The following is a 27,779-nucleotide window of genomic DNA, read 5'->3' as shown; positions in this document are numbered from 1 at the left end:
CCATTTGAAGCAACTTTTTCCTTTACAAAAGTTTTCTCCGAGGCACCGTTAACGAGTTATTAACGAAAAACAATGACCAATGAGAGGCGAGCTCTGCTGGCGCGAGGCGACCGAGCCAATGAGCGGAACTGGGCTTCGCGCGCTGGTTGGCTGGGCCGCCTCGCGTCAGCCGTACTCGATTCTTATTGGTCACTGCTTTTTTGTTAATAACTCGTTAACGGCGCCTCGGAGAAAATTTTTGTAAAGGAAAAAGTTGCTTCAAATGATCCGAGGAACCCGCCATTTCCGGATTGCGAGACATTTTTGGGACACCCGTAGACTGTTGTAAATCGATGTGAAGACAAAAGAAATGTGAAACAATGCACATGAAGACGATTATTTGATTCAAACGATGAGCGAGTGAGCTACTAGAGCAAGCCAGTATAGTGGCGCGTCGTCCAGAGAGATGACATCCGCGAAAGTCACTATAGTGGCGCGTCGTGCCTAAAAGGTTAATTGTGGAATGGTCGAAATACACTAGGAATATCCTTGTTTGGCCCGCTGGCGGACCTGCTGCGAGAGGATGCCTTTATGTAACGATCTCTGCGAAGCTGCACCGGCCGCTCCTGACGTCACAGCATCCTCGCAAAGGACGAGGGTGACGTCAGCCTGGCCGGTTTCGGCGCGGCGTCGCACCGGTTATCTCGGGCCCCGGTTATCGGGGACCATCCTCGCATACGAAATTTGTTCTCCGCGGTCCAGCGAACGTTGCTGCTTTCGTCTTCGACCATCGCGACTGCGATCGCTCGCGATTGCGTCCGAGTAAATTAATCGAAATAAAATAGATCTCGATATTAACGCTTTTTTTGACGTTCAACCTTATATCTCTGAAGTCAAGGTCAGCTGAAGGTCATGGTGTGGTACATCGTTGAATTCACTTTTTCATCAGTAATAATTCTGCGAAGTCGAAAATGCAGGGTGCCATTTAAAAAAGTCAAGGTGACCTTGACTTTTAGTCGAAAAACAATAGTTATCGGAATTTGTTATATTTCAGTATGTAGCCGACTGAATACTGGTTAACTTTCGTTCGGAGCATTTTTTTGTCGAATTGTCGGAAGTGCTTGAAAAATCGTGGCGACTGTTGCGTGCCACACCCTGTATGCACAGGGTGGGACAAAAACATTGATCAGCTGCCTGAGTTACTTTTTGAGATGCGAGAAAACTTTATTAACAAAAGTTGTATGGTTTGAAGGAGGCAATAAGGTGACAGTATTAATTTTTGTGTAGGCGGAAGAATTTTCAAGATTTCAAGGTTACGTACATATTTTTAAGCGGCGTGCTATGCTTTTCTATACCGAACGAAGTAGCTGGTACTTAGACGATTTCTATAGTACAAGGAATCATTCGATCGAAGATAACAGGATTAAGCAGCAAGATTTGCACCATGGAAGATTGAAATCGTAAACTGTGTAAATATTTACACTTCTCTCTACTGTTCAACCATAGGCTTTCCCATTAATAGAGCAACATGATATCGCAAAATATGAAACAAAGTCTAATTGAATTATGTTCTGCGATTAGTCCACTTTTCTGATAAGAAATGTACGTGCTTCAGCAATCCAACGATTCCAATGTTACATCGATGTAAACGGACATCGCTTCGAGCATCTTCTATGACGTAAATCTAACTACTTGAGCCTGTAATCTTTTATCGAACGACCTTGTACTATAGGTCGTTGGAATCGTCTAAATATCCGCTACTCCATCAGGCATAGAAAAGTATTGCACGCCATTTAAAAAAGCGAACGCAGCCTTAAGATCTTCAAAATTCCTCGGCTTGTAAAAAAATTGTTACTGTCGCGTTACAGTCCCGTTCGAACCATACAACTTTTGTTAATAAAGTTTTTCTATATCTCAAGAAATAACTCAGATATTCAGGGTGATCGAAGTCATTGCCACACCCTGTATATGGCAGAATTGTTTCTTCGGAAAACAAAGTACAGTGGGTGTAGAAAGTATTCGTGCACCTTTTAAAACGTAATAACTTTATTACAATTGGGCAAAGCAGTGTAAATTTTTTTGTAGGGGAGGGGGGATATTAGAGTAATCAGTTTACCAGACAAAAATTGCAATTATTTCCAAAATGCATTTTTTAAATTTTCGATATAGGCTCAGACAAAAAAGTTAGAAGAAAGCCACTTTTTAACTCTTTGATCATGCCAACAAATTGCAATTTTTGAAAATAATCTTTCAGTCGTTATCTAGTCAACTAATCCTTCGAATCATCCCAACGAAAATTTAGACCGCGTGGTCCAATTATAAGAAAGCTTATTCCGTATCAAAAGGCGTACGAATACTTTCTGCGCCCACTGTACACAGATTTGTACGGCGGACGTGTGCAGAAAAAAGGAGAAGCGTTTCCACTGTCTCGCAGTGGTCCGTTCGATCGAGAGGATCTCGTTGGCCGATGGAGAAATCCGCGGCAAGGAGCGTAGAATTCGAAGAAGCTCGTCGGCCGGGGCCGAAAAGATGCAATTACTCGTTCCAGGCCTCCCGGAGCCGGCGATCACGCGAGGTCGAGCCGCCTTAATATCGTGTCAGACCCTTATCTACCGTCCGGCTCGTAACAAGCGGCGTGCACGTCCGCCGGCCGCGGCTCTTGCACGAGCTTGTGCAAGCTATTCCTGGTCCGCGACTACTCCACGCCGTCGGAAAATCGTCGGGACGCGTCCTCGCCGAATCGTCGGAAAATCGTCGGAAAATCGTCGGAAAATCGCGAGGACAGCGCAGGCGGCGGCCGGGTCGCCGTCGGGCTTCTGAGGCCCGAAATTCGAAATTCATCCTTGGGAACGGTCTCGCGACCGCTTTTTGCGGGCCGGTGCTGCGTCATCCTGAATCAGTGTCGCGCGCGCGCGGGCGACGGCTCGGCCGCGTTTCTCGTTTCGTTCCGACGAACCAGTTTTCGATTTCGTTCGCACGGTGAGTCAGCACACGCCCGTGATTTCGACGGCGGGGCGCGGCGCTCCGTCGCGAGCCGAGAATGAAATTTAAAAACCGATGATCGCGCGGCGAGCTGCGCGAATACGAATTTTTCTTCCGGGGACAGATCCGAGAGAGCCGCGCGTGTTGCGTAACAAGAGAGGAAGACGAGAGTTTCGCTGTCGTCGTTTCCTCTCTCGACGAGCCGGCCGGCCTGTTCGACCGGGGGTATACACGGTTCTGTCGCGTGATCCTCCTCTCGAGACCCTTTCAGTCGCATCGGCTTGTTCCGCTGGAACGATATCCAGACGCGTTTCCATTGTGTTCTGGCCGTTGACCGTGACAGATTCTTCTTCTCTATCTTGCTCCGGCACGAACACCTTTTACCGCTACCCGTTTCGGCCGAGTCATTGTCTGGCTGGGACTTTTAGCCGGCCAGGAAAACGACTTTTCCCGTTCCCAGCCCCTCTTTTTGTCACAACGCACATTCCTCGCTTCGTAAACAACCACCTCGTCGCGCGCGCATTTTGTGTGCGACAAACAACATCATTTGTTTATTTAGTCGTTTGGTAATTGACTGGCTTGCCTTTATATATATAATAATAATAATAATAATAATAATATATTTATATAATAAAATATAATAATATAATATATATATATATATTGTTATATATATATATTATTTTGTATAATAATATAATAATTAATAATAAATAATAATAAAAATTAATTTTTATTATTATATTATTATTATTTTATTATACACTATATATATAATAATAATAAATAATAATAAAAATTAATTTTTGTTATTATATTATTATTATTTTATTATATATTATATATATAATAATAATAAATATATATACAAAGTCATAAACGTAAAAAAATATATACAGGTTTCGTCGTCACAAGGAACTGGTTTTTTTTACTCCCCCTTTATCAATAACTTTCTTCTGTGATTTAATAAGTTACAATATCTAAGTATATATATATTAAGAATCTTTCACTTGCATTTTATAGCGTATTATTTGCTTCTACATGTGTTGTTGTTCGTTTGAACTTAATTCATTGTCTCCAGTATTTTATGGGAAATTGTTTCCAAAACGAGTATCATTTGTTAAGAGGTGACAATATGTCGACCAGACATGGACGGCCACCTGCCAGCAACCGAAACCGCGCGCAGAACCGGCGAGTTCCATTCGTCGAGCAGCCTCCGTCGATTTATTAGGTTGGCAACTATGTAATTGCCGATTCCAGTTATAGATGTCTCTAACTCCCATTTTTATGATATCCGTAAATGTTATATTATAAAATTATTATTATTATTATTATGTTATTTTTTATTATCCGCGAATGTTAGCAACTGGACAAATTGAATGCAACGGTCAAGGAAAAGCGACCAGAATTGGCCAATTGTAAAGGTGTCATTTTCCAGCAGGACAATGCTAGGCCGCACACGTCTTTGTCCACTCGGCAAAAATTGATGGATATTGCTTGGGAATTGATGTTACACCCACCATATAGTCCTGATCTCGCGCCATCGGATCACCACTTATTTCGATCCCTGGACAACTCCCTTCGTGGTAAAACTTTGAATGACCATGACGCTGTAAAATCTCACTTAACTCAGTTTTTGGCCGAAAAGGATCAGACTTTCTACGAGCGTGGAATTTTCAAGTTGTCAGAGAGATGGCAAAAGGTCATCGAACAAAATGGAAAATACATTACAGATTAAACTTCGTTCCAAGTAAAAAAAAATTTTTTATTTCATTGAACAAATCGGCAATTACTCAGTTGCCAACCCAATACTTCTAGCCGGGAAAGCTCAAAGCGATCTTCCCATGGCTCGAGACTTTCGGGTCATCTCGGGCCCGCCGTTGCGGTGGAAAGAGCGCGATCTCGTTAATCGAACGGTCAGGATAATTTGCCGCGGTGCAGCCGGTTAATCGGGGAACACACCTCCCGCCGGACGGGCCCCGTGAGATTTATAGCGGCCGTCCAGGTGACCTGGCCTCGTTCCCTCGCCGGCGGAGGTCAGTTTCTAGTCCGAAGGACGGTAGACAGGGTCGATTACCCTATCGGCGGCCCGTTTCATTAGCATTCCTCGGTCCTCCTTGATTTATCGGCGACGTCGACGCTCCGCGATCCTCCTGGCCCGGGCCCCGCGGCCCGAACAACAGATAAAGGCCGCCAACGGAACCCCTTTGAATAACGGTTCCTCGCCGAGGATAATTACGAGGGTGTTCCCGAAAGCGTTCCGTCGCGAGCTTCGGGGCCATTCCGGCATCCGTACCAGACCGGATCCGCCTCATTCATTAGCCACAATAGCGTCTAGAGGCTGCCGGCACGACACGTTCTTAAGACGTGTCTCGCGGAGGAGGAGGAGGCGGTGGGAGCCTTATTACGGCGAGCTTCGAGCCGAAAACGTTTCCGTGCACGTGAACGGCTCCGACCACGTTTCTCCAGATAACAGACACCGTCTCTCCTGGCTACGCTCCGCGACTACCGAGTTTCAAGGTCGTCGGTAGATAGGGCACACGCGCGCGCGCGCACGTCAGAGACGCCGCGGATTTTCATCGGCGGCTAATCGCAAACTTTGTTATCGTTGTTAATTCAACGATTAATCGCCGTTCTCTCTCTCTCTCTCTCTCTCTCTCTCTCTCGGGATTCCGATTTGCCGGGTTTAATATCAAATCGCAACCATAATCGTTTCACCGACGAATCAAAGCTCAAAGCTGAAACCAATCGTTTCAGCGATTGTATTAATTAACACGTTACGTCACGGCGCCACGTGTCGCGCCGATGCCACGCGCTTACACGTTTTATTTCACCCTTCGCGCTTCGGAGTATTTTCTTCGTTTTATTACAGGAGTTGTTGTAACGCGATCCAGACATACCGGTGTATGTAACTTTGAAGTCTAAATGGAACTAGATATACCACGATTGTTCTATGTAATTGTTCGTGTAATTGCGCTATTATGAAGGAGTATAGTGCGAATCGTGAAAATAAATTGTCAATGCAAAAGTCAATGTCGAGTTTGGCCGATGGATAAATGTACGCTTTATAATGCGCTTAACACTGATTAGTATGTTTCCATAAAGGAAAACAATGAGACGTTACAGACATGCGGTATAGAACAAAGCAAATAAGCTTGTTTAATGCATTAGTTGATAATTATGTGCAATATATTAATTTTTAGTCGGAACATCAAATGGCCTCGGTGAGAGGTTGAGGAAAAACGGCTTAATAATAATGAATATAATATATAATATAAAATATAATATAATATAAAAGTAAAAAAGAATAATAAAAAATATATTATATTTATATTATATATTATATTTTTTTATATTATATTATATTTATGTTATATTATATTTATATTATATTTATATTTGTATTATATATTATAATATATATCCGTGTGTGGTTGTATAAATAATATACATATACACACATACACAGAAAGCACAAAGGGCACAAGCGTCCGATGTGCCCTAGCCGAAAAGGGCACCCACGGGGTGCGAGGGTGAGACGGTGACGGGAGTTGGGGGAGCGTTGTTTGTTTTTCTTCAGCCGGGCTCGTTTCGCGAAAATTCATTATGGCGGCTAATTTGTGGCCAATGGGAAGGGGTCATTTCTGCCAATAAGGGAAACGCGTTTACCAAACTTCTGCGAGGGCGTCAACATGGGCGGGTTGCTGGGAATCGTTGCTGCTCTCTCTCTCTCTCTCTCTCTCTCTCTCTCTCTCTCTCTCTCTCGCTGCATTCTCAGCTGACCTCTTATGACAGTAATTTCACCGGACAGTAATTTTTCCGACATCGATTTCGTGTTTATCTGTCAGTTGACAGTCGTTCTGACAGCAAGCAAACACAAAGTCCAACCTCGGTGAGACAAGCGTCGATGAAAACATTGTCGGCTAATTAATGTCGCCGGCAAAATCGATGTCGGATGTCGAATGGTGCAGGTTTTAAGATGTTTGAGCGCCACGTCACCCATATCTGGGTGACGGCCCTGTTTCTACAGTCTTCGTCCAATTAAAGCAGAATTTTAGAGGTAATTTATAGTAATTTTATTTGTAACGTAACTGTGACGAGTATAGACAGTATAGTATAACCCTGGAAACGTGGAGTCTTATTCAGCTTATGAAAACGTGGAATGCATTCGCTTTTTCGTAATTAATAGTAAACTGTTCATTTTAGCGATATTTTTAGGGAAAGTAATCATCTCCTTTATGATCTAGAATTTATCTTGAAAACCAATCCTACTAGCCACAGTAATTGACTAGGTGGACTGGTCATAGGTGGACCAGTTACTGAGTAGAAAAAAACTTCATTTTAGCCTTATGCGGAGATAAAGTTATAACATGGCTTCGCACTCCCAAAAATCCTGAAAACGAATTCCACTAGTCTCAGTAACTGGCCCAATATTTTGCTGTCCAGCTAAGTGGACCAGTTACTGAGACTAGTGGGATGGATTTCCAGACATATTGCAAAAATAAGGAAAATGAATTCTACTAGTCTCAGTAACTGGTCCAAAATTTTGCTGTTGACTTAGAGGGACCAGTTACTGAGACTAGTAGAATTCATTTCCCGGATTTTTGGGAGTTTGAAGGGATCTCATGAGGCATGTTCACGGAAGACTAAAACTTAAAAAAAAACTTGATTTTAGTCTTAAGTCAACATGCCTTATGACATCCCTTGAAAATCCCAAAAATCGGGGAAATGAATTCTACTAGTCTCAGCAAAATTTTGGACCAGTTACTGAGACTAGTGGAATGGATTTTCCGGATTTTTGTGATCTGTCCCGAAAATCAATTCCACTAGTCTCAGTAACTGGTCCATAGTCATAGGTATTGAAAAAGTCTGCACCAATTACTGTGGCTAGTAGGATTGATTTCCAGAATAAATTCGAGTTGACGAACTTAACCGTTACTTTATCTAAAAATATCGCTAAAATGAACAGTTCACTATTAATTACCAAATTGCGAAGCTTCCCAATACCAAAAAGTCGATAAATGAAATACTTGTTATTATTACTATTATTACCACTAATTTGTTACTATTAAGTTTGTTACAAACTAATAATAATAATAGTAATAATAACAAGTTAACATTAAAAATCGTCACTTTATTGTTACTTCGTGGCGCCTGGAGAAACTTTACCGATTCACATCAGACGTCCAGATTAGTGTTAAGACGTGAAAAATGACTGTCGGCAATTCTCAATACAAACCCGATTAATCGATCATCTTCCCAAAAAACTGGCCGCGCTATCTTCCGCAGCGTGTGTCCGTTTTAACGAGCAATTAAAGCAGCACGTGCAGCATCATTGAAACAGATACGCTTTTGTTTTCGTTCGAGTGCGAAGATAAAGTACAATCGAAGCGATTCCGGCACCCCATTCAATAGAAGATACAAACGAACGCGTCGTCTCCCCGGCGTTCGCACCCTACGCATCGAAGTTCCAGGCTTCGGGGAACTTTCGACCGATCTCTCGAAGTCGCCGCGACTGACCCTGCTCTCCGGCAACTTTTTCCAGCCTGTCCCCTCTGCAGGTACCACCGGCGTCTCTCTCTCTCTCTCTCTCGCTCTCTCTCTCTCTCTCTCTCTCTCTCTCTCTCTCTCTCTCTCTCTCTGGGTTCTTTCGTTCGAAATAGACGCTCACGGTCCAAAGATACCGAGACGACCGCGATAAAAAGCCTGGTACTGAGTCACCGAGTCTGGCTCGCGATGGAGAACCGAAGCGACGGATCCAGGGTCCAGGGGAGCAAGGCAAAGAGATCGCGAGAGAGAGAGAGAGAGAGAGAGAGAGAGAGAGAGAGATGGCAGCGAACCGCAGGCAATAAATGTTGTTGCCGTTCCGCTGGAACCAGCTCCGAGCTGCTTGCGCAACTAACCGCCACCGCCGTCGACCAGCTCTGGGGCCCCCTTCTCTCCGTCGCGACGCTCCTTTCTCACACACAAATCTCGTTTTACAACGCGCAAACCCGTTCCAGAAAGCCGGAACGCGGCTCGCCGTAAAAACAGATTCGCCGGGCGAAGCCTCGATCGGTTTTTGGAGGTGGACGCCGGACCGGCCTGTGGACGGTCTCGACCGGTTGGGAACGGGCCCCGAGGCTTCCGGGAGCAAGGAGCCTAGTCCCCGACGGCTCAGCCAGCATCCGCAGGGGCCAGCCACGCTGACAAGCAGCTTGCTAATTGCTCCGCCGATCGATCCAGCAAAAAGCTCGCCTAATGGCTTAACCCGGTTCTAGCGGCGTCCAGCTATCCAGGCTATCCCGAAATTTCCACGGACCCTGTGAACTTCCTCGAGATGTTACTCGCACAAAAAGAATGTCATCTGGCCGTTCCGATGGCCGACTTCGTTCCAGCACCCATCTGGCCCGGGATTCTTTTCCACGAACGACTTTTGGCCTACGTGGCCTTTCAGGGCTCGAGGGCCATTCCGCTGAAAACAAAGCGCTAGGAATTCTTCCGGTCTGAAATTTCTACGCTGCTTTGTCGTCGCGTTGTTCTTTAAGATTATTACGAATTATAGGAATCGTTTCTTTAATTGACGCTCAGATTGTGCGTAAAACGATTAGACAGTTAAATTAGACGGAAGACGATAAGATAATTTGGGAAGAACAGATACGATTATTCGAGCCTCACGGGTTGTTTTTTGATCATTGTTGACAATCGGTGACTGTAAAAACGAGCTGCAAGTCTCCCAAGCTGTTCATTTCTGTGGACAATCTAAGCGTCAATTAGGGAGACTTTACTGTATCAAGTTTGAAAAGTAATGTCTCTCTAATTGTCGCTTAGATTGTACACGAAAATGGACGATTTGGGAAGAGGAGATACGATTATTCGAGCCTTGTAGCTCGTTTTTATAGTAACCATTTAATTCGTAACAATAAAAATGAATGGCAAGGCTCGAATAATCGTATCTTCTCTTCCCAAACTGTCCATTTTTCTGTACAATCTAAGCGTCAATTAGGGAAACTTTCATAGCTCGACTCTCGATTAACCGATTTCGATCAAATTTTCAATACGCATTCGAGTCACCGAGATCTACAAAAAAGACATTTTTTTAAATTTTCGTTAAAGACTCGGAAAAAAGATAAAATTATAAATTTAGGGTTTCCAATTTTTTCTTCTGATTGCAAGTTGCAGGAAAATCAAAAAAGAAACTTTCTAGTCATCGTCTAGAATTCTTATATCACCTAAAAAACAATTCAAGCCATTCGGTTCAATTTTAAAACAGTTATTGCGTTTTAAAAAGTGTACGAACACTTTTGTGCTAACTTTGCAACTTTTTACGATATTTTGTTGAACGAAAATACGTATACCTTTGTGGAAGATTTATCGGATTGCGAGATCTGTACGCAATTTTCCTTGGTATCGTGCACAGAAACGTGTGTAAAAGTTTCAGCATGAGAACTTCATTTTCTCTCGTGTTGTTTTCATTTCAATATTAATTGACTAAGCTATAGGGGCACGCTATAACGATACACGATATGAAATGTACGTTGAAACAGGAAACATCTAATTTTAATACGTAAACGGATACGTATTTTCATACGCAAACAGGTGCATGTAATATAATAATATATAATTATAAAATGAAATATATTATATAAATATATTATATCAAATATAATAGTATATGATAATAAAATTAGATATATTATATAAATATATTACATTAAATATAATAATATATAATAATAAAATTAAATATATTATATCAAATATAATAGTATATAATAATAAAATTAGATATATTATATAAATATATTATATTAAATATAATAATATATAATAATAAAATTAAATATAAATATAAATATTAAAATTAAATATATTATATAAATATATAATAATAAATATACGCGCGTTAAAACATGTCCGATATAAAAATACTATAAAACTACACGTTTTCAAAATTTTGCGTGGGAAGCTAATATTTTTGTAACACGGTATCCACTGGATACATTTGGATTGTTAAATGCTCCGTCCCTTAACGTAAACCGCGATCTCCGTGTTTCTCGTTCGGTTCACTTTTTCTCGGCCGATCGTTCACGGATCGGCTACCGGAAAAGTGTTCCGTTGGCGGACCGAACGCGAAGTCCTTCGCAGCTAGATCCATAACCTGACGTCGTCGCCGTTTATTGCTCATTGACAGCGCGCCTCTCACGCATGATTGTGCAGGGAGTTAATAAATTACCGCTGTAAAGTTTATGGGCCGACCTAGGACACGAGATCGCCGGAGTAGGTGTTCCACTTATAGAGATAAATGAGAGCCAGTCGAGAGCTATTGCGTATCGCCGCAGCCGGAGCCGGCTCTCGAGGCTCGATCGTGCACCGATCTTCCTGAATCCGTCGCGGTTGCTTTCGCTCGCTGTTTGCCCGCCGAACAATCTGCACGATTCTAAACTAAACTAGGCGCGTTTGTCTAAAAATTCATCGTCTCGTAGATATTCAAAAGTTTAACTTAATCTATCGACTGCCACGCAAATTTAGCGCGTCTTGCCCTGGGTGCCACGGTTTTATTTTAAAGCACAAAAAAACATGAAGTTTTACAAAATATAATAATATTAACTTACTGATATAATATTGCAATAGCATTTACAGTATATTTCTTTTTATTGATAAGCGATATGTTCTCTACGCTATACAGGTTGTCCCAAAAATGTCTCGCAATCCGGGAATGCCGGGTTCCTCGGATCATTTGAAGCAACTTTTTCCTTTACAAAAATGTTCTCCGAGGCACCGTTAACGAGTTATTAACGAAAAACAGTGACCAATAAGAATCGAGTACGGCTGACGCGAGGCGGCCCAACCAACCAGCGCACGAAGCCCAGTTCCGCTCATTGGCTCGGTCGTCTCGCGCCAGCCGAGCTCGCCTCTCATTGGTCACTGTTTTTCGTTAATAACTCGTTAACGGTGCCTCGGAGAAGATTTTTGTAAAGGAAGAAGTTGCTTCAACTGGCCCGAGGAACCCGCCACTTTCGGATTGCGAGACATTTTTGGGACATATACATTTTTCATTCATCCTTTCTAATAGTTCCTAACTCAAACAGCCATTTGTAGCCAATCTAAACTTGCGGCACCCACTACGAGATATCTCGTAGCTGGCTGTTTTGGCAGTCAATGGGTTAACCGTTTGAGTCCCAGAGATTATTCAGAAAACACGGTCGAAAAATGCCGAACAGCGTGATAGCGTTTCTCTTAATTGATTGCGAAGAAAACCAAGCGGCGCGACAGCGCTCGTCAAGATTGACAAACAAAACAAAAAGAAAAAAAAATGGAAAAAAAGCAGCTATGCGATGTACATGCGTCGCTAAAGTTTGATCGCGACACGAGATTAAACGCTGCGATTCTTATAACTGTTGCATTTTTAGCTTCAACGAAGCGACATATTTAACACACTTTAGAATATGCAACGCTTTAGAACTCGCTCTTTAGATTGTAGTAGAATCTCTACGTGTTTGCAGCTCGGCTGACGAAACAAGAGAGATAGCACGTTAGACAAAGCCAAATATCTCCAGCCTTATCGGCTGAGAATTCAAATAAAATTAGATAAACCCTAACACTGTACGAAGAAGGAAAGAGACTGATAATAATGGTATATTGACAGTAGAACGAGACATAAATAGGCTAATGGACAGAGACAACATGGAATGAGGTAATAAGCGGCTACGATAATTTTAGTAATTTTATAAACAACCGTAATCCAGCCAAAGATCTTTCTGTGTTTTCTGTTTCGTGTTATTACTATCATTATTACCGTTAATTCCTTTTAATTTATGGAATCGAGGAGGTTACGAGTAATTATATAACAGGTTATTTTTAGAAAGATTGTAATGCGAAAAAACTGTAATAAATGTGTGTGGTTGTCGTGTATCAGGACAATTATGTCCTCGCGCATTAAATAAAGCGTTTGGAATTGGAATATTTTTAGCCTAATGAACGGTAACGCGAGCGTGAATATAATTATGTACCGTGTCTGACAGATGTCACGATTAGCTCAATTCTAATTTTTTTATTCAACGTGCTAGGATTTAGAATTGTTCTGATACACAATAATACATGCTTTTAATTTCTAGCATTGCAGTGTGAATGTTACAAACTTCATACTCTGTGGGCTATTAAAGTTAATATTTTTCTGTATGACATAATAATCGCGTTTATCTAGAATGTCGTCTTAGCAACAAGGGAGAAAAAGTATAAAAATAAAAATGGTGCTCTTACACAGTGTTGTGTCACGACAGATTACATTTATCTAATGCGTCTTCAACGAAACATCTGTGTCAACAAATGAAAGCCTATTCGGTTACAGTCTCTCTTTTTCCACACATATCTTGTTTCTTGATTACTAGATTGTGGATCTCTGTGCACAATAAAAATTGTTTAAGTTAACTAAGTGAGAAACATAATTTAGTTGAAAGTATCTTCCTTCTTTTAATAATTATAATAAGTGGAAACTGGTGTAACAATATTCCAGAAATTCTTCTAAATGATCTTAGAATTTTATATCTTTCTTCTTTTAATAATTATGATAAATTGAAACTGGCGTAACGATATTTCACAATTTCTTCTAAATGATCTTAGAATTTTATATCTTTCTTCTTTTAATAATTATAATAAGTTGAAACTGGCGTAACAATATCGCACAAATTCTTCTAAATGATTTTAGAATTTTATATCTTTCTTCTTTTAATAATTATAGTAAATTGAAACTGGCGTAACAATATTGCACAAATTCTTCTAAACGATATTAGAATTTTAGATCTTTCTTCTTTTAATAATTATTATAAATTGAAACTAGTGTAACAATGTTCCAGAAATTCTTCTAAATGATCTTAGAATTTTAGATCTTTCTTCTTTTAATAATTATTATAAATTGAAACTGGCGTAACAATATTGCACAAATTCTTTTAAATGATCTTAGAATTTTAGATCTTTCTTCTTCCAATAATTATTATAAATTGAAACTAGTGTAACAATATTCCACAAATTCTTCTTCACGACCTTACAATTTTATATTTGACCTGTTTTTGTCATAAATGAAACTTACCATCCTCAGTCCTTCCGCAGTCATCTTAAAACATACCGTACTCATATTCGACATAAATTGAAAGCTTCACTATTCCAACGGTTTCTCGAAACGATTGGCCTATTACAACGGCAACATTTTCTCGCATTGTCCGAAATATCCAAGATACCAAGTCAATAGACTCCGGGAGACCTTTTGTATATATCCGACGGTATTGTTGCCTGTAACACCATCGTCCGAAAACGATCTATACCCCAAGCCATAGATCAGGATTCACAGCCTAATCGCGTCGAAGCAGACTGCACATTTTGTCGACGGAACGAAAGGCGACCGGGATCAGGTTGCAAGGCGCAGTCTGTCGCATCTGGAGGGGTAGCAGGTAGCCGTGACCGTCATCGAAACAAGTCAGCAGGGTGTGCACGGGCGTGGGAGAGAAAAGGGCGCCCCGAAGAGAAGCAGGCTCGCACAGACACGCGGGCCCTTCTCCACCCTCGTCTCTGGAATGTATCGCGTCATCGCGTCAAACTCGTTGGGGCGCCGAATCGGTTCCCTCCCCGCTGCCCCCCCCCCGAGCCGCCGTGTTCTCATGACTCTGCACGTCGCTCGGTAGCACCCTCCGTTCTGTCCCATTGTACACAAGGCTCCGTAGGCCGTCGCGCAGCTGGACCGCGCTATCGCCAGCAATTTTAACAGCCTCGTGTTACCATCTCGTGCACGACCGAGGGGACATTTAATTCCCCCCGCCCCGGCCCCCGCTCGGCCTACCGGGGGTCTCGTGACTCGCTTTTTTAATAACGCCGTATCAGTCCCGAGAAGCTCCGTGAAATCGCGATAAGGCGTTTTATCGCGCGGTGCGTGCAACTGTGACATCGTCGGCTTTTATCGGCCGTTCGTGGAAAAATTTCGGGCTCCGCCGCGTGAATCCGCAGATTGCTTCGAGTGTCCGTTTCTTAATCGACGCTCGTTGTTATCGGAGAACGGTTATTTATTGACGGAAAAACCTTTTCTCCCGTTGCAAGCGTAATTACGAGTGGACTGCGAACTTTTACCAGTTGTTTCGCAGGAATATCTCGTGTAATAATAGGAAAATACGAGGGTATAATAGTGTTCAGAGGTAGTCAGAGCTGTCGGAAATACGTCTGGCTCGGTCCCGGGACGTTTTAACATAATTTTAGGCTAAACTTTACTTTAGGGGTCCAGAGATTTTCGGCTCTCTCGTGCATGTTCCTGTAGATTTTGTCGAGGAAACGCAAAATATACAAGTCCTAAGGTGCGGAAACCGTTGGTTCAAAAGTTGTACGCGTTGAAAGTTGGCGAATTTCAAGCGCTTTTCGCATGTTAGCGCGACGCCACGTTGTTACGTGCTCACGTACGGAGACGTGATTCCACGAGCGACGTCGCTAAATGATAGCACAAATATCGAAGAAATTCCTCGCAAGAGCCGCTAAATGGCAGCACAAGCCTCGATGAGTAGCCATTTTTATAAGATCATTCGAATGCTTCTTATTTTATTGGTCAACTTTGAACGTGCATAACTTTCGAACCAATGGTTTCCGCACCTCTGGACTTGAATTTCTGGACTTCTCTCGACGAAATCTACGGGAATATTCGTAAAAGGGCCAAAAATCTCTGAACCCGTAAAGTAAAGTTTCGTATTTAATTTCGTATTTAAAAATTGTATACTACGGGATAAATTAGGCCGCGCGGTTCTGGCTCCGGTCCAGAACGAAACGGCTATTTTCCAGCGGTGTCCGAATCGATTATGAGATTCGAGCTCGGTCGATACGCGGCCAACGGGACGACTATCTGACAGCGTGCGAGGCCGGGAGATCCGGCAAGATTCCCCAGAAAGTTTGGATAGTTGAAACGTTTGTGTAATACCCGTCGTTTTCACTGGTTTATCGTCCCCCTCCAGCTAGCCTGCTCGTGAACAGCTGCCCGTTATCGGGCGTATACTTTGGAATGTCCCGCGCCACTCGATATACGACGTCGATAATGACACAAACAACGGTCGGCCGGCGTGCCTTCCGCAAGCTTTACAGCCGGCCTTTAACGTAACTTTACAGCGCCGCGCCGCGGCTGTATGTGTGCCGAGGCTCCGTCCGCTTCCTGCTTTTACCTCTTCTTTTATTGCGCATCGCCCGTAATGAAAACCGTCGTCCTTGCTATTAAAACGCGTCGTTTATTTTTAGACGGATCACACTCGCGTACCCGGCGACGCCCGCGCCAAAGAAAGCACTTCCTTGTCCATGTCGCCCCCTCCCCTCGCTTTCGACCGTCTTTCCGAAACCCGAGAATTATTTATATTATCGGAACTGTTATAATTTGAGGTTTAAGCAGTGGATCGGATTTTTAGATACGTTTATTTAACGGGTCACAATATTTATTTATTCTTCATACTTTCTGATAAGTTCTCCCTAATTGTCCTTCAGCTTGTGAACGGAAATGGACAATTTGGGAAGAGATACGATGATCCAGTTTTGTTTACATGCTGAGGGGCAGTTGGAGAGAATGTACTGTACTTATATTTTAACATGGATTAATATTATATTAATAATGTATAATAATTAATAACTTATTAATGTAATATATTATATTAATATTATATTAATTGAAATTAATATTTTTATGGCTTATTTCACAGTACTATGAATTATAAGATATATATATAATATAATATAATAATAACAATAATAATAATAACAATAATAATAATATAATATAATAATAACAACAATAATAATATAATATAATCCTGGTGCAATGAAAAAATATATACATATATTTTTTTTCATTATACCAGAATGGATGAGTATATATATATATAACGAATATACTGAATATATATGTATATGTAATGAAACTATGTAAAATGAAATTACACAGAGCCGTCGCAACGAATTCTAAAACTAGAGTTGACACAAAAAAATTCATGGATCCGTCGAATCCGTTTGCATCACGAAATTATTCCGTCGAAGCGGTCGTGGATCGATTTTATGGAATTCGTGGTATCGCAGTATTTCAGCTGCTGTCCGTGTCGACGCTCGGCGTCGTCGTTTCGCTCGGAACGCATTACCTTGAGGTTGGTCAAAAACCACCGACGCTGCAATCGCGTCGTTGACAATGCATACGGGCGCCGGCATGCACCAGCACCAGGCACCACCGGCCGTCGGTTTCGCGTCAGTCGATACGGTTTCTGCAGCGGCGTTTCCGAGAACGCGAATTCGTTTCTCTCCGGGCGTCGATTAAAGCAGCAGGATGTGGGCCAAAGGTCGCGGCGATACGCGCGTCGGAAAGCGTGCCGGCGCGGCGCGGCGAGGCGAGGCGAGGCGTTCGTGAGATCAGCGACTCGTTCAAGGCTATCGAAACACATTCATCGTACGCGCGCGCGGTTTCCGATCGCGTTCGGACGCATACCGAACAATCGCGTCGAGCGCCAAGGACTCGGGACAACAGATCGTATCGGGAGACTGGATTAGATAGTCGACGCCGGTAATCGGCAATTACGACAGCGTTTCCTACCGCGGCGATTATCCTGCGACTCGGGAAAATGGTCGCTCGTTTTTACAGTCGACTACCCTGTATGTATATTTTTATATATATGTTATTGTTATTTTTATTGTCATTATTTATTAACCCCTTGACGTATAACGACGTCTAAGAGTTACTTTTTACTTAGTGCAAATGCGATCCGTAGCTTTGTTTACGAGTTATTAAATAGAACATTAAATAGAAAATTAAATAGAAATTAAATGGAAAAGTAAATAAAAAATTAAATAGAACATTAAATAGACAATTAAATAGAGAATTAAATGGAAAAGTAAATAGAAAATTAAATAGAAAATTAAATGGGAAAGTAAGTAGAAAATTAAATAGAAAATTAAATAGAGAGAATATTAAGTAGAATATTAAATACAGAATATTAAATAGAGAATTAAATAGAAAATTAAATAGAGAATATTAAATAGAGAATTAAATAGAAAATTAAATAGTGAATATTAAATAGAAAGTAAATAGAAAATTAAATAGAGAATATTAAACAGTTTGTTATTTACAATAATGTCAATTACGTTAAGAATTTGTTTTTCTTGAATTCATTGTTACTTAGGAAGGATATCTTTCTATTTTTTATTTCATATTAGCAGTACTTTATTAATCTGTTCTAGTACAAATAAAATAATGTCTACATTCATATAAATATATTAACTATGAACAGCAATATGTATGCGTATTAGTTTTATGTTGTGACAACTTAAATTGCCCGCACACGCACGTTTCTTTGGAAATAAATCATAAGACAGGAGGTTAATTAAAGGGGCGAGATACCCTTTAAATTACAAAATACGATTACATACAGTGTTTTAATCCGGAAATATATAGCGTAAATATTATACATATCTATTCATATCCTGTATTGATCTAAATGCGTCTATAAACGCGTTACGCGTTTACGTATATGCGTTACAGGAAATCGTGTCAAACGATAATTTCCTTCTCACGACACGAATCATATTCTTATCGCGCGTATGAACTAAACAGGTTGTGTTCAGTTCATAAATAATATAACGAATATAAATTCGACGAATGAAGTAATTAACAGACTCGTTGCGTGGTTACAGGGCTGGAAAAAATTTGAAATACTGTAATATAAAAAAATAGTAAACATTGATATAATACTTGTGCAAATGAATACTACACTTGGAAATACTATTCCATTTAATGCTTAAACAGAGAAATGAAATATTATTTTCAAATAATCTATACTTGTGCAAATATCTCAATTATGTTTCAACTATTCAATACCACAGTATTTATTTATTTTTTATTAGTAAATTTTCCCCATCTCTGTGTAATTAACCCTCTAATTGAGGGGGTTAGGAAAACGTTGTCTTAAAACGTAATCCATGCCAAAATGGTAAAAGTGAAATAAAAAAAAAAAGATACAAGTGAAATAAATTGTAATTAAATTGCAATTAAATTAACTCCCTAAATTAACCCCTAAATCAACATAACAACAAACATATTGACCAGCAAAACAAAAATAGCAAAACAAAAATATAAAAATATAAATATATAACAATAAATACACGATTCACATAATAAATATCCATACAAGGGGCAGAGTGTGTACACAACGGTCATCGTTGCGCTTCGACCGGGTGCGCGTCGTGTTCGCGCGAGCGCAGCAACTCGGCGCGCCTCTGTTTGGCCGATCGGCCGGGAATATCAATAGGAATTTTGGAAAAATATGAAAGCCTGTTGTTCCGCGAGAAAATAAACCCGGCGTATTTGCGAAAGGCTGCGGCACGAACGAAACTCCGCGCGCGATTGTTTTCGCGGCCGCTCGTTGCGCCGGGCCGTGTGCGTGCAACGCGCACCTCGATATTACCGGATATACAATATCGGCCGAAAGGGAGATATCGCGGCGAGAGAGCCTCCGCAAATAGCGTGCGCAGATAACCCTTCCTCGATCGCGACCAGGTCGCCGCTTATTTTTGGGGTTGCGCGCGACGGAAAGCAAAAACGATCGGCGGCGGCCCGAGTGCTCCCGATTATCGCGCGCGCGCGCACACACAGACACATATGAGCCGTTTATTTTGAAAGTGGCATAAGTCATTTTTGCAAAAAAAATCGAGTTAATGGTAACACTAATTACAATTGAACGGTATCTTCTCATTTTTTTAAAAATTTGCAATCAATAAGTTGAGAATTATTGAGATTTGTTCGAGAGAAGTTTTGCTAATTAACGGTATAACAAACTTGTTTATTTTGAAAGTGGCGTAAGTCGCTGTACTCGGGAAATTAATTGCGGGGCTTGGTGTAAAAGAAGTAGAAACGTGTGATAAGTGTGTGTGAAGTATTGTTTTGAATTATTTTCAGTATTTTTAAAAAAAGTTGTGATCACTGGGCTTATTTTTATAAGTGCGATAGAATAGTGCAGTTTTGTCAATTATATTATATTATAATATAATATAATATAATATAATATAATATAATATAATATAATATAATATAATATAATATAATATAATATAATATAATATAATATAATATAATATAATATAATATAATATTAGAGCAGCTGAAATGCTTCTATGCGCATCTATAATAATATTATACAATAATAATAATAATATTATATTATATTATATTATATTATATTATTATATTATATTATACCACAGTTATTTAAAAAATTTGAAACAAAACACGATTTCCGAGGAATCAATACCATAATACAATTGTTGCACTAGCGATCGGTAAAGCGTTAAAATAATAATGCGAACGAAAGATTAATAATAAAAATAATTGGAGAGGAATTGTAGAATTGCGAACGGCAGCCGAAACAGCAGAGAGCTGTGAGAATAATTAACCCTTTGCAGTCGAAACTATTTGAATTCGAAATCCAAAATATGATTATTGATCTACGGTATTTCTATTTTACACGATTTATTGCGATTTATGCGCATGAAATTGAGCTTACTGGCAAGTACAATGCAATTTTAAACAGTTTTCTACATTTTCTAAAACCTTATAGTTTTAGTATTATTAATATTAGTAAAAAGTTTATGGAATCGAAATCCAAAACATGATTACTGATCTACGGTATTTCTATTTTACACGATTTATTGCGATTTATGCGCATGAAATTGCGCCTACCGGCAAGTACAATGCAATTTTAACCATTTAAAAATTTTTTTAAAACATTCTAGTTTTGGTATTAGTATAAAATTAGTAAAAAGTTGATGATGAATTCAAAATCCAAAACATGATTACATTACAATAAACGGCTCATATGTACACACACACTCGGGAGGGCGAGAGAACCGGGACGTCGTCGTCGTCGTCGTCGTTCTCGCGGGCACGCTGTAATTAAAGATAATGAAAGAGGACGTGGATGGATGGCGAACAAATCGGCCGGCACACCGAGCAAAGGCCACCGATATTATTCTCCCTCGGACTCGCAGACAGCGCAGCACGCGATGCCGGCCCCGGAATACTTATGCGATCGATCCGCGGCGTCGTTCCCGCGATCTCTCTTTCAATGCCCGATAAAAACAGACCTCGGAGAAATCGGATCGATGCGGCCGGCCGGCCGGCCGCTTTAATTCGAGCCTCTCCGGCCGCCGAAATGAAGCGCAGGAAAGCGAGAGCAGCCGCCGAGTCTCTGAGCCGGTGCAACGTCCGAACATTAACGCGTTTATTTATTTATTTGTTCGGTACTCGACGAGCTTGGCGCGTTTGAACACAACACGCTCGGAAATTAACGTTATTTTTATTTATTTATTCATTCATCGAACGCTCCCCGTATTTCGCTGTGTATTCAAATGACACGCGGTTTGGGAATATTGTCGAATTAAGCGAATGCGTTCGAGACGAGCAATTGGAGAGGAAAGTATTCGGAAACTCTTTAGTAATGTTAATTGAGTACTCGATGAAGTACTTAATAAAGGGACTTGGCGATTAGGATGGTCAGAATTGTTTATATAGAATGTATTAAATTAATATATTAAATATTAATGATATTACAGAAACGTCGACAAACTTTTTCACTTTTTTGACGATTTCGCGGTTCTACGAAAAGTCTGTGAAAAATCGGGAGCACTGCTCTTGATAGTACCTTATCAGGAAATTAATTTCAGGGTGGCTTAATATTTTTATCTTCCAGACATCTTCAATTTTCTGATCATTTTTTGGTTTTTCATTTTTGGGAATCACAGCTTGCAAACCAAAAAATCTGAAAAAATTCTACGATATGCGACTTGATCCCTGAAATAAGCCACATTTTGTTCAAAATTTTAAAAAGTCACCGAAGATAGGAAATGGTCGGGAAAGCGCCTAAATCTAATTTACCCTTTAACTACCCCCACGGTCAAGTTACAGGGTTGAAATTTTGCACAGATGAATTTTTCTTGGTCAGCTATTGAACGGTGCAATACTCATTAAAAAAACTTCCAAGGGCAATTCTGATCATCTTAATCGGCTAGGCTCTTTTTATCAAAGAGATTGATGTCTGTCATCGAATACAAAATTAAAGGCGCCACAAAATACTAAGCATTAAATATCAACATCACTAATTGAACGATCATTAAATTCTCTTCTATCAAATGAAATCCTTCAAACTGGCTAAATTCAATTCAGTTCCATTTCTGCACGTTTATAACAATATCCCCTGCAAGTTTGTAAAAAGAAAAACAAAAACAAAAACTTTATAACGTTAAACGAATCAAAAATCTCGTTAATTTCAAAGCGCGCCGCCATTTCGTCTATTTCGGTGACAGCTCGCCCGGAACCCTTTGCATTTCCTCCGCGCGCCGTTCGCGTTTCTCGCGGCTCGTAGAGCGACATAAAAATGTTATTGGGCCGCTGCGTCGGACGCAGCGTCGGCCGCGAGCCCGTGAATGGTGGCCCCGATTGATCGCCGTGCGGGCACAAACGCCGCTCCATCGCCGGAGGGAATATTAAACGCAGGTCCATACATACATACATACATATATCGCGACAATTATCCCGGTCTATGGTTTCGATATCACGGTCGGTCCCAGCGTGCGCGCGCGCGCGCGCGGTTACGTCGGCCTCGTTCCGCCGCTAATACCGATCGATCAGATCGGGTCGGTCGGTCGGTCGATCCTCGGTCCGATCGGGGCCCGTCGCGCTTGCACGGGGCCCGAGAGCGGGGCGATGACGGGACATTACGAGCCCGCGTGAAAACCAGTAAGACCTGTCAGCGAGAGCCGCGGGACGAGAAACAGGTTCTCGGCGAGGTCCGGCCTGCGGAACCAGTCCGACTGGTTCGACCGCTGAAAAACGGCCTCGCTTCGTCTTTTTCTCCCTCCGCGGCCCGCCGCGCCTCCTACCCGTTCCCGTCCGGCCTGCCCCCCTTTTCCGAACAGGTTCAATTTGAATATCGTGAACCGATTATCCCGCACCGGATGGTATCGGTGTGTGCCATCTCCGGGAAAAGAGGAACGTAGGAGAAAGAGAGAGCGTGTGAGAGAGAGAGGGAGAGGGAGAGAGAGAGGGCCCGAGAGTCCCCGGTAACTGTAACCGCTTCGGCAGCTTCGGAACGTGTTCCAGCGCTGCTCCGGGGGCTTGAATGAAATTCAATTCGAGGCGTCAGCCGTCTGGAGACGCGGATATGCGAACGGCTGCACGTTAATGGCGCAATTTGCTCCGCAGCCCGAGAGCGAGAGCAACGCCGCGCGTCGAGCCGGCTTCGACCTGTTCGACGCGGCTTAATTGTCACGGCGTTCGGCCGAACCCCGGCTCCGCGTCCATTCGAGACTTCCTCGACAGTCGCTCGAGCGAGCTCCTATCCGCGAATACTCGACGATTCTTTGTCCAATTGGGAGAGAGGCTTCGTGGTCGTTATTTCTCTCTCGTCTTTGCGATTCATTCATTTACTTCGTTTCAGATTCGGGGTTTCACGCGTGCACTATAGGGTGTCGCAAAAATGTCTCGTAATCCGAGAATGACGGGTTCCTCGGATTATTTGAAGCAACTTCTTCCTTTACAAAAATTGTCTCCGAGGCACCGTTAACGAGTTATTAACGAAAAAGCAGTGACCAATAAGAATCGAGTGCGGCTGACGCGAGGCGGCCCGGCCAACCAGCGCACGAAGCCCAGTTCCGCTCATTGGCTCGGTCGCCTCGCGCCAGCCGAGCTCGCCTCTCATTGATCACTGTTTTTCGTTAATAACTCGTTAACGGTGCCTCGGAGAACATTTTTGTAAAGGAAGAAGTTGCTTCGAATGACCCGAGGAACCCGCCACTTTCGGATTGCGAGACATTTTTGGGACACCCTGTATATTGTTGAGGTTTTACAGCGAAGTCCTGGTTCGAAGATTACTGTGCTGCTTTAAGATAGAGATTGCAACTAGATCAAAGAATGCAACTAGATATTGCTTCCTTTTTTATTTAATCTGGGAACTTCTGTCAGGGTTATTAGCACTGTGTACATTGTTTCTGTGCACTTCGGTGTGCATAGAGCTAATAACTGTGTAAGGGGTTCTTAGTTTAGATAAAAAAAAGCGATGTCTAGTTGCATTCTTTAATGATATATAATATATTATATATAAATAAATATATAATACATGATATATATACAGGGTGTCCCGAAAATGTCTCGCAATCTGGGAGAGGATGGTTCCTGAGGTGATTTGAAGCAACTTTTTCCTTTGCGAAACTAAATATCATGCGCTACTAAATAAATCTACTAAATATGAACGTTGCTCTTTCCTTCTAATGTGAAACAATATTTAACCCTTTCATCGCCGAAGTATAGAAAACCAGAAATAAATGCAGCCGTGGGAGAAATTAAATAGCGTCTGGTTGCAACAAAACGATGAAGCGCGAATCAACTCGGTTGCAGAAGGAATCGCGGTGCGATTGGTTGTCGACGATGATTAATGCATGTTTCAATTACTGTTAATTCTTCCTCCGGAACTCGATCGACGTCCGCGGAACTAAAAAGGACGAACCGCGGCGCAGGGCAAAGGTCGCCGCCGTCAGCGAAAGAGCACAGTAAATTCTCTCTAATTGACGCTTGGATTGTACACAAAAATGGACAATTTAGGGAGAAGAGATACGATTATTCGAGCTTCGCACTTCGTTTTTGTAATATTGTTGACAATCGGTGACTATAAAAACGAGCCGCGAATTGAAATGGGAATGGAAATGGATTAAAGTAAAGATGATTTATAGAAACAAGGTGAATTATAAAAGAAAGATTAATTGATCAACGCGGCTCGTTTTTATAGTCACCGATTGTCAACAATCTTATAAAAACGAGGTGCAAGGCTCGAGTAATCGTATCTCCTCTTCCCAAATTGTCGATTATTCTGCACAATCCGAGGCGTCGATTAGGGAGAATTTACTGTACAGTAATGTCTCCCTAACTGACGCTTTTGTCCACAAAAATGGACAATTTGGGAAAACACAAAACACAAAGCACAATCCAAGTCGTCAATTACGGAGAATTTACTGTACAATAATGTCTCTCTAACTGACGCTTTTGTCCACAAAAATGGACAATTTGGGAAGAAGAGATACGATTACTCGAACTTTGTAGCTCGTTTTTATAGTTGTTAACAATTCGAAACTATGAAAATAAACTTCAAGGATCGAATAATCATTTCTTCACTTCTCCAACTGTCCATTATTGTGCACAATCTGAGGCGCGTCGATTAGGGAAAATTTACTGTACAGTAATGTCTCCCTAACTGACACTTTTGTCCACAAAAATGGACAATTTGGAAAAACGAATTCGAGCCTTTGCAGGTGGTTTTTATAGTTGTTGACAATTTGTAAATATAGAAATGAACTTCAAGGATCGAATAATCGTTTCTCCTCTTCCCAAACTGTCCATTATTGTGCACAATCCGAGGCGTCAATTACGGAGAATTTACTGTACAATAATGTCTCCCTAACTGACGCTTTTGTCCACAAAAATGGACAATTTGGGAAGAAGAAATACGATTACTCGAGCCTTTCGGCTCATTTTTATAATTGTTAACAATTCGTAACTACAAAAATGAACCGCAAGGATCACAAATAATCGTTTCCCCTCTTCCCTAATTCTCCCCTTCCCATTATCGTGCACAATCTCTGCGTCAATTAGAGAGACATTACTGCATCTCGAACGTCGTCCTAGACGCTCGGTACCAGAGAAAGATCGTCTGGTCGCGGTGTTTCGTGCGCGTCGCGAGTAAAAGTGCCCGGCTCCCGTTGCATCCTCGCCTCTAGCCCGGCGCGTTTGGTTACGCTTTCACCTAGAGAGTCCAGCCGTGCCAGGAGGAAGACGAGTTCCCGCTCGCGTGTGCGTCTCGTATTCGGTTTGAAAATGATCGGCGTTCGAAGGCGCCGGTCCTCCGGGAGGATCTGGGTCGTTGCCTGTTATCCTAACGGTATCCGCGGCGGCGAAGAGGAGCCGCGGGAGAGGACGGGACGAGAAAAGAAGCGAAAAGAGAGGAGAGCGAGGCGGCGGGCTCGCGAAGCGGGGCGGAGCGGAGGGCAAGAGAAGGATGTTCCTCTCGCGTTGCTCCCGGTCGGGCATGCACGTAGAGGCGCGTACACGTCCGCGGCGATCGCCGCTTGTGAGGTACATATACATGCATACATAAGTCGAGGGGAAAGGAAGCTCGAAGCGAGAAACGAGATTCTGCCGTCGCACGGAACGATTCCTATCTAACGACCCGGGGACAGATATAGCCGGCTGAATAATTTATGGCGACGAGCTGTAAACTGCGGACGTGGCTGCGCCGCGTTTGTTTGCAAATGTGGAAAAGGAAGATATTTAAATCGGCAGGCCGCGCGCCCCGGCCGCGCCGTTCGGCCAATCTCGTTTAAATTCACCTGCGTGCACCGGCCGCTGCCCGGCCGCTGCCCGGCCGCGGATCGATGCACGGCGAACCAACGATCGGGAACGACCCTCGGACAACACTCTCGCCGCCTTCTGTGTCTCTCCATTGTCCTACGGGCCAGCCCCGAAACGAAACTAACTCCCTCGCGGTTTCGTTCGGGGCCGGGCCGTAGATCGCTAATGATGCTCTGTATCGCGACGCCGGTGCGATTATAACGATCGCGATAGCGATAGCGTTAGCGATCGATGGGATTACGTAACATTTGCGGGGGAATGAAATGATGCGGCGACCGGCGCGCATCCACGAATATGTAACTGACTGTAACTAATTAACTGAATGTAAGTAACTGTAGCGGATTATAGTTGATTATAAATGATTATTAGTAACTAAATGTAAGTAACTGTGACTGACTATAGCTGAGAGAGAGAGAGAGAGAGAGAGAGAGAGAGAGAGAGAGAGAGAGAGAGAGAGAGATTATAACTGACTATAGGTAACTGACTATAACTAACCAAATAAATGTAAGTAATTGTAACTGATTATAGTTGATTGCAAGTGATTATTGCTAACTGTAACTGACTATAACTAAATAAATAAACATAACCAATTGTAACTGATTATAGTGATTTCAAGTGATTATTGCTAACTGTAACTGACTATAGGTAACTGACTATAACTAACTAAATAAATATAACTAACTGTAACTGACTACAGGTAACTGCAAGTGACTATAAGTGACTATAACTGACAATATTGAACTACAACCGACCGTGACTAATGTGAAAAATATAACGGAAAAGCTCGATCGATGGAATTACACTCTTTGTGTTGAGGGAATAACAATGTAACAATCGCACGGGAATGGGTAGAATGCGATAACTTGAAACCAAGAATTTGGATGCGAACGGCTCGAGAAGGAGAGCAAATGCGATAACTTGGAACTAAAAACTGAAATGTGAAAAATATAACGGAACAGCTCGGAAATTACATATTGTAATTTTGTCGATCGATGGAATTACTCTGTGTTGAGAGAATAACAATATAACGATCGCACGGGGACGAATAAAATAAATTAGCTTGAAATCGAGAACTTAGATGCAAACGGCTCGAGAAGGAAAGAATATGCGATAATTTCGAACTAAAAACTTGAATATAAAAAATGTAAAAGACAAACTCGAGAGTGAAGAACGCGTGAAATTTGATTATGTGATCGGGCGGATAGCATTAGCGACTGAAAGCTTGAAGGAGGTATTGCAATTACGATAGAAATCTAATTGATCACGGTGTCGGTTCGTGACGTAAACGGATTAGGCTACTGAAGAATTCACGATGCATTCTGTGCAATCCTGATAAAAAGATAGAACATTTTCCAAGACGCTGGCGCATAGAAATTTAAGCTTTTCGAGAGACGAA

At 41.8% G+C, this 27,779-nt stretch overlaps 1 protein-coding gene across 4 annotated transcripts in view; it reads left to right on the top strand.

The window, feature by feature from the left end:
* Kdm3 (Lysine demethylase 3) overlaps window positions 1-27,779 on the top strand; it is a 577,918-nt gene that overhangs the window by 395,432 nt on the left and 154,707 nt on the right. The gene's annotated exons all lie outside the window — the stretch shown is intronic.

This window comes from Megalopta genalis, chromosome 3 (genome assembly GCF_051020955.1).
Source record: "Megalopta genalis isolate 19385.01 chromosome 3, iyMegGena1_principal, whole genome shotgun sequence".
Taxonomy (NCBI): Eukaryota; Metazoa; Arthropoda; class Insecta; order Hymenoptera; family Halictidae; genus Megalopta; species Megalopta genalis.
The sequence above is the reverse complement of the archived record's forward strand: the minus strand, read 5'-3'. Positions and strand labels throughout refer to the sequence as shown.